Source organism: Lactuca sativa, chromosome 8 (assembly GCF_002870075.4).
Source record: "Lactuca sativa cultivar Salinas chromosome 8, Lsat_Salinas_v11, whole genome shotgun sequence".
NCBI lineage: Eukaryota > Viridiplantae > Streptophyta > Magnoliopsida > Asterales > Asteraceae > Lactuca > Lactuca sativa.
The window spans coordinates 136,915,433-136,925,407 of NC_056630.2; positions in this window are offsets into that span (position 1 = coordinate 136,915,433).

Genomic DNA, 9,975 nt, shown 5'->3' on the forward strand with positions numbered 1-9,975 from the left:
CTCACACAATCAGGCATAACCTAAATAGGCTATCCTATTACTGACTGATCAATACTAGCATGCAAGTCTACAAGCACATACAATAGGCATATAAGGCATCCTCCTAGATCCTTAGCCATAATCTAGCATGCAATTCTCATAACCATATTATAACATAACATGTATGGGTATCTTGGGGAAAAACTTACTTGAGCTCGGATGATTGCACGCATCACACACTTTGTTCTTCTCAAAGTACTTTTCTCCTTTCAGATTCTTTTCAACTCCTTTTATAAAATGGTTTTACTTTTGAAAATTTTTCATACCCAGCCCTTAGTTTTAGTTCAAACACACCCGAGAGTATGTACCAATCCCTCAAACCAAGGCTCTGATACCAACTTGTAACATCCCAAAAATACAGGCCAAAAATTTCATTTTTAATGACGTCATTTTAAAACCAACAGTGTAATAAAACATCTGTAATATTATGTCATGTCAAGGCCAAAGTAGAAATAATCAAACATGTTATCATAAAACAATATCAGAGTGTAATCCCAAAGATCTCATGTGCAGAAAAACCATAGTGGGATGCGCTGCGATCAAGCCGGCTCCTCTCCTTTAAACACGGAGTACCTGAAACCAAAACTGAAAACCGTAAGCACGAAGTTTAGTGAGTTCCCCCATCATACCACATACCATACAATCATATAATGAACAACTAGGAGATACGGGCCTCGCCTACACTCATGGAGATACGGGCCTCGCCCACACTCCGCTAGCTGGGAGATACGGGCCTCGCCCACACTCAGCTACTAAACCATAACATACCAGTATATACAATCATATAATGAACAGTTAGGAGATACGGGCCTCGCCCACACCTAGCTACTAAACCATAACATATCAGTATATACAATCATATAATGAACAACTAGGAGATACGGGCCTCGCCCATACTCCGCTAGCTGGGAGATACGGGCCTCGCCCACACTCCACTATCTCTAAGATACGGGCCTTGCCCACACTCAGCTACCATCACATATACCATAATACAATCATACTATCAGACATACATGGGGTGTCCGAACTACCCTTCAGTCCTAACAACCGAACTTGGGGACTATTCCCCTCCTACTACCACTATCACATATAACATATCATGCCAGCATATAACATATTAGGTAGTAGCAAACCTAGATGATATCACGAAGACAATCATCTAACATACAACTCCTACTGGTGGGCCGGCATTGTGGCTATAGACCCACCGCTACTGGAAGGTAACTCACCTCACATTGCTGAAGTCCCGAAGGCACAATCCCCCATTGGCTGAAGTCCCACAGACTCGACCCCAGCTGCTGGCTGACAGATTCCCGAACTGTCAACACCAAAATAACACCCAATTAATAATTGGCTCCCAATACATAACCATACGTATATTCTTTGGGTAATTACTACATTACCCCTAGCTTGGCTTATTCAAGCCCAAGGCCCAATCCATAGGCTCAAAGTCAATTAGGAATCAAAGCCCAACACATGGCCCAATTTTCCAAATTGGGCCTAGGCCTATACATGGTCTCATTCTAAGACCCAAACTATGGCCCATCTATGGCCTAATTTTCCAAATTGGGCCTAAACCCCTTACATGGGCCTTACCCTAGGCCCATTAAATTATTCTAGTTCAGTTGCTTTCTCTTGGATGGTCCATTATTATCTCAATCATTAAGGCCCAACATAAAGGCCCAATAATATACCCAAGTGAAATTAGGGTTTCACATAAAATGATGATTAGAGTTAAGTTTCCTACTTAACCCATTAAGGACTTAATTCATTGAGTCCAATATTGCTTAGATTAATTCTCGCCAATGATTATTATTTAATATCTCAAGTTATTAAATAATTCTCGTGTGTGTGACCCGATTAATTCTTAAAGTTAGGTTTTCATTGGCATTAGGGTTTTCCAATCCAAATATTAGCCCACTTATCAATTTGTTGGCCTTTTATGTCAATTAGGACTTTATTGGGCCTATTAAGCCCACTAAAATCTTAATAAGCTCAATAGGGTTTTATTGGGTCCATTAGAGTCCATTAAGCTACATTGGGCCCATTAGAGCTCCTTTGAGCCCATTAGGGTTTCAAGCATCCCCAATCGAGTCGACTCACAAGACAAGCACACCGCCACCCGACACGATGGCCGGTGGCTGCAGCCACCACCCTAAGGTGGTGGTTTGAGTTTCTTTCTCATTATTCCATTTCCAATAACATGCTACAATGATAAAACTCGAAATAAACACAAACACTAAACAACATAAACACACACACAGCCACCCTATGGTGGCCGGTGGTGGTAAAAGATGGCAGCCACCACCTCATGGTGGTGGCAGTGATTTCTTGTGGTTTCCAGACAAGCACACACACACCAACCAACAACCCTTGCTCGGAAAACGAACCTAACACCCACCTGTAGTGGGTGGCGACGGCGACAGCACAGGAAACGGGTGGCAACAGTGACCATTCACGGCAATAACATCGTTGTCTGCGTCAGCCACCATGGCCGGCGGCCATGGTGGTTCTTCATGAGCTCCAGTCGACAGAAAGCCACACACACCCATGCAACTACATCACAACCCACGATCCAGCCTCTGTTTCACGGTAGTGACGACCCAAAAAATGCTTTCAAGAAGATGGGAGAAGGAGGATGGCGATGGCGGAGCTGTGGAACGCACAACGGCGCAAACAGGTGGCGGTTAGCGGCGGCGACGCATCCCAGCGACGATCGACTCGGAAGAAGAAGTGGGCAGCGATTCGGAATCGGCAATAGCAGTCGCGCTCTCGGTCTTCAAGCATGTCGTCGCTGGTAGAAGAGTAGTCGTGGTGGTTGCTCGATGAAGGGAACGGCGGCCGGAAATAGAGATAGAGAGGTGGCGGCTATTGCTTCTCTTTAGGGTTAGGGTTAATATGGCATGTGTTATATATGGTGGCTGCACAAATGAGGGTGACGGGAGGGAAGGGTGGTACCGGGTCTAAACCCGTGTCCATCCAAACTTCAATCCAAAAATTCAACTTCAGCCCCTCCTCACCATTTTGTTTTCAATTTAACTCCAAAACATACAATTTAGCCCTTGCCTTCGGATATCTTTACAAAGTGGCTCCAAATTTTACATTAAACCCCCAACATTCCAAAATTTACTACAATTAACTCCCATAACTAACATCCATTAATTATTATGGATTTAGGGCTCGAACACAATAATATAAAATATATTTCTCATCCCGGGGTTCATTAATTTATTTAGTTTATTTAACCTTGTTTATTTATAATAAAATAATCGGGTGTTACATGATGGGTTTTATACAAACAATCCTATGTGTACATGCAACCCTAAATTGTCAAGTTCATACATTAGAATAATGTTAATTGAAAACAAAAACCAATGGCTCTGATACCACTGATGGGTTTTATACAAACAATCATATGTGTGCATGCAACCCTAGAGGTGGATCTATGTTTTCACTATTAGTTCTACAACTTTATGAACACAAAAAGAAACCTGGCATGCTATTATTATTTTCGAAATTCATATATAAAAATAGAATACATACCTTTTGTTGTTATATAACAATAACAACTAGTTCCTTGAATTTCCTTAGCTCTTGAAAGCAAGTACCACAAGTGTAGTACCTCTAATGGCTCACAAACACATTAGGTGAAAGGATGAATATGGGAGAGAGGAGAGAAGGGTATCTTGCCCTAGATTTCGTCCCTTTTAGGGTTTCCCAAGGCTTGGACGAAATCTTAGTGCCTTAGGGTGTTATTTATACTTAAGGCTAACTAGGGTTTCAAGGTGTAAACCCTAATCCCTTAGCTTAGGGCCTAAGCAAGTCCATGGACTCCTTTCCTTAAGCCCTTGGATGAAAACCCCTAGACCCTTCTAAGATTTGAAGAGTTAAGAAACTCTTTGATCTTATAGATCTTTGAACAGGTTAATCACAAAAACGATAATCAGAAATATCAAGCACAAGAATGAATCAAAATATGTCGAATGATTCAATAGATTCAAGCCTCAGCAGAGCTCGATAAAGAACTTCTGCTGTAGAGGCTGTTAGGGTTATAAATGAAAAAGATAATAATTGACTTCCAAATCTTTCGTAATAAGATGCATGCAAGCACCTATAAATACAAAACCCTAGAAATAACTCTTAGATGGACAGGCCCAATCCGGAGACTAAATGGACTAAAGAGCGAGCCCAAGACGCAACACCTTTCAGACCCTACAATCTCCCCCTTTGCGTCAATTAGAGCTAGACTATTACTTCGGCTTGCTGGGTCCAGTTGCAGGAACTTTCTTAGTGGTTTCAAACAGACGTGGGATGAGAGCAAGGATGGTCTGTCTGAAGCGAATGTACCACTGGATCATGTCATCAAAATACTTCTTGTCATCTGCTGAATTCTGCTTGCATCGATGAATGATTCCCAGAACATGTTCCAAGCATGCAGTGGTGTAAAGGTGCTTATCTGCCAGGGCGAACAAACATTTTTGGCCTTCGTTCCTTGTAAACATGACATAATTCTGCTTCGGGTCGATTCTTCCCATCTGCATCATGTTCAAATCACTAGCAGAGCCAACAGGAGAGATAGTAGGCTTCTTCTTGAAGATACTAGCGATCTCCTGATCCATCTTGGCAACCTCCATGATGTAGCATACAAGCATCCTTTTGAAGTGATCGATGATTGGACCATACTCAGCTATGTTGGTGAGGAGGATGTTATGCAAAATAATCCAATCATGTGGATTCATGTTGGGAAGATCAGCAAGTGATATAGCATGTTTGGTTTTAGTAGAACCCCTCAGTACTTTGAACCGAACGTTCGTGAAGTTCCCTTCACGAAACGGTTTGAGGACCCGAACGTTGACGATCTTTTGAGCACTCCATGTCTGATACTGAGGTTGAGCAGACTTCAGATAGAATTCGACAAGCTCCCTATCAACCTTTGGATGAGGATGAGGGACATCAGCAACATTATCAAACACATGGAATATGAAGGCTTTTCAGGTCAGTGGCATGTCGAACTGAGAATCGACAGAATTGATTCGATCCAAGGAAATCACTGGTTCAAGCCACAGGATGCTGTGAGTTTCAATTGCTTCTTTTAAAAGCTTCTCAAGAGTCCACGGAGGAAAAAGAGTTTTCCTACTCTCAAGAAGATCATGAGCCTCCTTCATTTTTCGTTTGTTCGCCTCAAACTCTCTGGCAACGCGAGCGCTCATGTCAGCATCTTTATCCCGACCTTGTTTCTTTAAGAGATCAACGATGGTCTCTTGATCATCATCATCACTGTCTTCAGCAATCTTCTTTCCTTTGTCTTTGACACCCGAACTTGAGGGTTGACCTGCTGGAGGAGGTTCAGTTGTTTTAGTTGATGTGGAAGTGGGAGGCGGTTGAGACACATCTTCAAATAAAAACCGAAGCGTTTCCGTAGGTGATTGACGCGTGACAGTTTAGAACCCTGATGATTACGTAGGAGAGAGAAATATAGTCCCGTTTCACACGCCTTCCCATCAGGCGCCGTTTGAAATATCAAAACGATTAAACTTTCAGCTGAGTCAACAACTTATCTCTTTAGAATGAGCTGTCTTCATAGATCAAAAGAACCACGTGTAACATTGTTAACCACATCTCTTTTATAACGTTAAATCCCATAGCCAAAAATAGCTTGTAATTAACGAAACCAGATTTATGGAAAATCAAAAAGATTTTCGTGCATAGAGTGTCAAAGAAAAAGAAATAAAGCAACACATATGTGGGAAATTGTGATGTCAATAAAGAAACGAAACAGTGGATCCAGGGCACGAATCTCTTCCTTCAAAGTCAAGAGAGACGTTAAAGTGTTTGTGTGGTTTCCCGTTGAATTACAATCAGACACTACTTAAGAAGTGTTGAAAGGCATCCTTTAATAAGGCTAATTTGGGAGGCTTTCGCTTCAGTTCATAATTCTTGATCTTGATATAAGACAGAAATCGACTGAAGTACATGTGAGGTCAATGTGGTCTGTTGAACAAGTAGGTGTGGAGAGAATTTAAGTGACAAATTGAAAATAACTGTTAGGTGAAATCTCAAAAAAATTTAAACTGGATTCTAAGTGAAGAAATATTATGGGTTTTAACAATTTCATAAGAATCACACAAAAATAAAAAATTAGAGATTTCAAGGTACAACCATTTGGGTGAATTCGTTAATTCATTAGTGAAAACTAGAGCAAATTTAATTGTTCACCGTCAATGCATAGTAGGTATCAAATTGTGGGTTTCACTTAGCACATAGTGGCACGAAGATAAGATCAGAAACACAGAAATTGTGTAACCATAAACCTCAGTAGTAATTTCTGAGAGTCTCAAGGGTTACGTGTATGAAGCGAATAGGATGGAGAAAAATATTTGAGATGGTGTAAAGAAACCAAAGTACATCTGCTATAAAAATAATGACAAAGCATAAAACTCTTATCTCATATGAGAAGAGAGTAAGGTAGCTCATGATTAGAATAAATGATATAGCCTAATTGGGAAGACAAGGTTTGTATATACCAGGCCAGTAAGGCTTTATTCAGAATCAATTGAGGCTTTGGACAACATACAACAGTAAGCTTCTAGGGACACTTAACTATTAAAAAGTGTGAGAACAATACCTGCCCCATTGATCATCCACAAATGGTAAAAACGAACGGAAGTAAAGAAAAATATTTTTGGATTTTATGAAATTTTTTATTCAAATAGAAAAACAAAAATAAAACAAAAAAAAATTTGGAACCGAACCCGAGATAGACCGAACGCTCGGTTCATTTCGGTTTCAAAAAAAATTGTTTGAAAAAGAAAAAGAATTGGGAAATAAGTGAGAAAGAATTGAGAAATAAGAGTACAAATAAGTTTACAACCAAAGAAACTACCTTTGAGTGATAGGCGAACATAAGTGAATAGGACCGAACCCGAGCGCTCGGTTCATTTCGGTACTTACGTGAACCGAACCCGAAATAGACCGAACGTTCGGTTCATTTCGCTTCCAACTTTTAGTTTTGAGAAGTAGTTTTTGGTACTGACTCCGATTCCATCATACCTAGCCCTTGTAGAATTTTATTAAAACTTGCTTCAGGAAGAGCTTTGGTGAAGATGTCAGACAGTTGATCAGTAGTGCGAACAAAATGAATCTCTATGTTTCCGTCTTCTACGTGATTTTTAATGAAGTGATACCTCAATGAAATGTGTTTGGTTTTGGAATGTTGCACGGGGTTATGACAGATCCTAATTTCACTTTCTGAGTCACAATATAGAGGGATCTTTTTCATATTGAGTCCATAATCTCGGAGTTGGCTTTGGATCCAAATCACTTGAGATGTGCAAGAAGCGGCTGCAATATATTCTGCTTCGACTGTAGACAGTAAAACACAAGTTTGTTTCTTAGATTGCTAGCTCACCAACTTTCCGTCGAGGAATTGACAGCCTCCTGTAGTGCTTTTCCTGTCTAAACCACATCCTCCAAGGTCTGCATCTGAGTAGGCTTAAACAAAGAAACCTGAGTTTGAGGGATACCAGAGACTAAGAGAGGTGGTTCGCTTCAGATAACGAAGTATGTTTTTCACTGCTAGCATGTGTGGTTCACGGGGATTCGCTTGAAACCTAGCACAATAACACACAGAAAACATTATATCAGGCCTGCTAGCTGTGAGGTACATCAGGGAACCAATCATTTGGCGGTATAACGTTATGTCGACTGCCGGTTTTTCCAAGGATGGTGTGAGCTTGGTGCCGAACGCCATAGGAACTTTGACTTTTGAATCTCTCATCATGCCGAATTTAGCAAGAAGAGTCTTGGTATATGCTTCCTGGTTGATAAAGATGCCTTCTGGTCCCTGTCTAATGTTTAAACCAAGGAAAAAGTTAATCGGACCCATTGAGCTCATTTCAAATTTAGTCTCCATCAACTTTCTGAATTCAGCTGTTAAGCTAGGATTCGTTGAGCCAAAGATGATATCATCGAAATAGATCTGAACTATCATAAGGTGGTTACCTTCCTTTTTACGAAAGAAGGTTGGATCAACTGAACCTTGTTTGAATTTAGACATCTTTAAGAACTTAGTTAGTGTTTCATACCATGCCCTAGGCGCTTGTTTCAAACCATAAACTACCTTGTTTAGGATGTAGCAATGATTTTGATGCTTTTCATTCACTAAACCAGGAGGTTTCTCCACGTAAACCGTTTCTTCAAGTTCCCCATTTAGAAAAGCGCACTTCACATCCATTTGGTAAACCTCGAAGTTCTTGTGTGCAACATAGGCAAGAAATATTCGAACAGATTCCAGCCTTGCTACCGGAGCAAATGTTTCTTCATAATCAATTCCTTCTTCGTGGAAGTATCCTTTCACCATAAGACGAGCTTTATTTCGAATCACATTACCCTCCTTATCCATTTTGTTTCTGAATACCCATTTGAGACCAACGACTGAGGCATCTTTCAGTGTTGGAATGAGACGCCAGACTTTATTTCTTTCAAACTCATTGAGTTCATCTTGCATTGCCTGAACCCAATCAGAATGATCAAGAGCAATATTGACGTTCTTTGGCTCAACTTTGGATACGAAGGAATTATACATACAGAACTCTACTTTGGAGAATAGGGAGGTTTGCTTTGCCTTCACTTGAGATCGGGTTAGGACCTTTTCAGACGCATTACCTACTATCTGAGATACAGGATGATCTCTAGTCCATTTGGTGAGAGGAGGAAAGTTTGGATCATAGGATGGATCCAATTCAGCATTGACCATTTCTTCCAACTCTAATTGAATATCATGATCATAGAACATATCAGAATTCTCCCCCTCGACAGATGATGAATCATTTGGATCTTCAGGTTGATTTGGACCTTCAGGTGCTACTGAACTTTCAGGTGTAGCCGGGCTTTCAGGTGCTACAGGACTTTCAGGTGTTACAAAGATTGGATTCCCCCCGTGAAAATGTGAGTCCTGTTGATTTGAAGAGAATTGATTCTCCCCCACAATCGAAGTTCCGTGCTGAGGAGGTTCGTTTCGAACTGGTTCTCCTTCTCCTATTTGTTTGGCTGCATCTTCGACAATCTGCTTCAGACGATTGATTTTGTTGTCTTCTGCCTTGGCTTCCGAGAGAGTGGCTTTATCAGGTTCATCGAATAAGTCTATGAACTGATCAAATAAATTAGCAATCGTAGCTGTGACTTGACCTGTTTGAGAGAAAATCTCTCCAACTGCTTCTTCAGTAGTCTTTAGTTTCTTGACGTAATTGTCATCGAACGTCACATAATAGGTTTCTTCAATCTTTCTAGAACGTTTATTTAAAACCCTGTATGCCTTTGAAGTAAGAGAATATCCCAGAAAGATTCCTTTGTTAGCTTTAACATCAAACTTGTTGCAATGTTCTTTGGAGTTGAAATGTGAGAGTCTTCGGTGCCACAACCAACTTTCTTCTGAATGAGCTTTGGACAAAAGACATATGGCTGGATTTCCTTTGATTGGTCTGAGATTCAGAGGAAACATTTCGCCTTTTCGATCTGATTTGAGAATGACCTTGTTGGACTTCTTCTCTATAATTTCTGAACCTTCGTTGTCGAATGAAACTTTGAGACCGGTACCTCCCACCAGTTGAGATACACTGATGATGTTGCAACCCTTCTACATACGCCACCTTTCTTATTGTGATGTCTCCATTGGTTATCATCCCATAACCCTTTATTGTTCCATAGGAGTTGTTACCTAACTTGACATTGCCACCATTTTGAAGTGATCGAAACTCCCTTAGCTCTTCCTTCCTTCCTGTCATGTGACGTGAGCAACCACTGTCAATGTACCATTCTTCGTCAAACTGCTCATCACTAATAACCTGCAAAAATTAAGCAGATTTAGGAACCCAAAGTTTCTTGGGTCCACGTGAGCCTTTCACAGGAACAAGAATAGTAAGAGAAACATCAACAAGA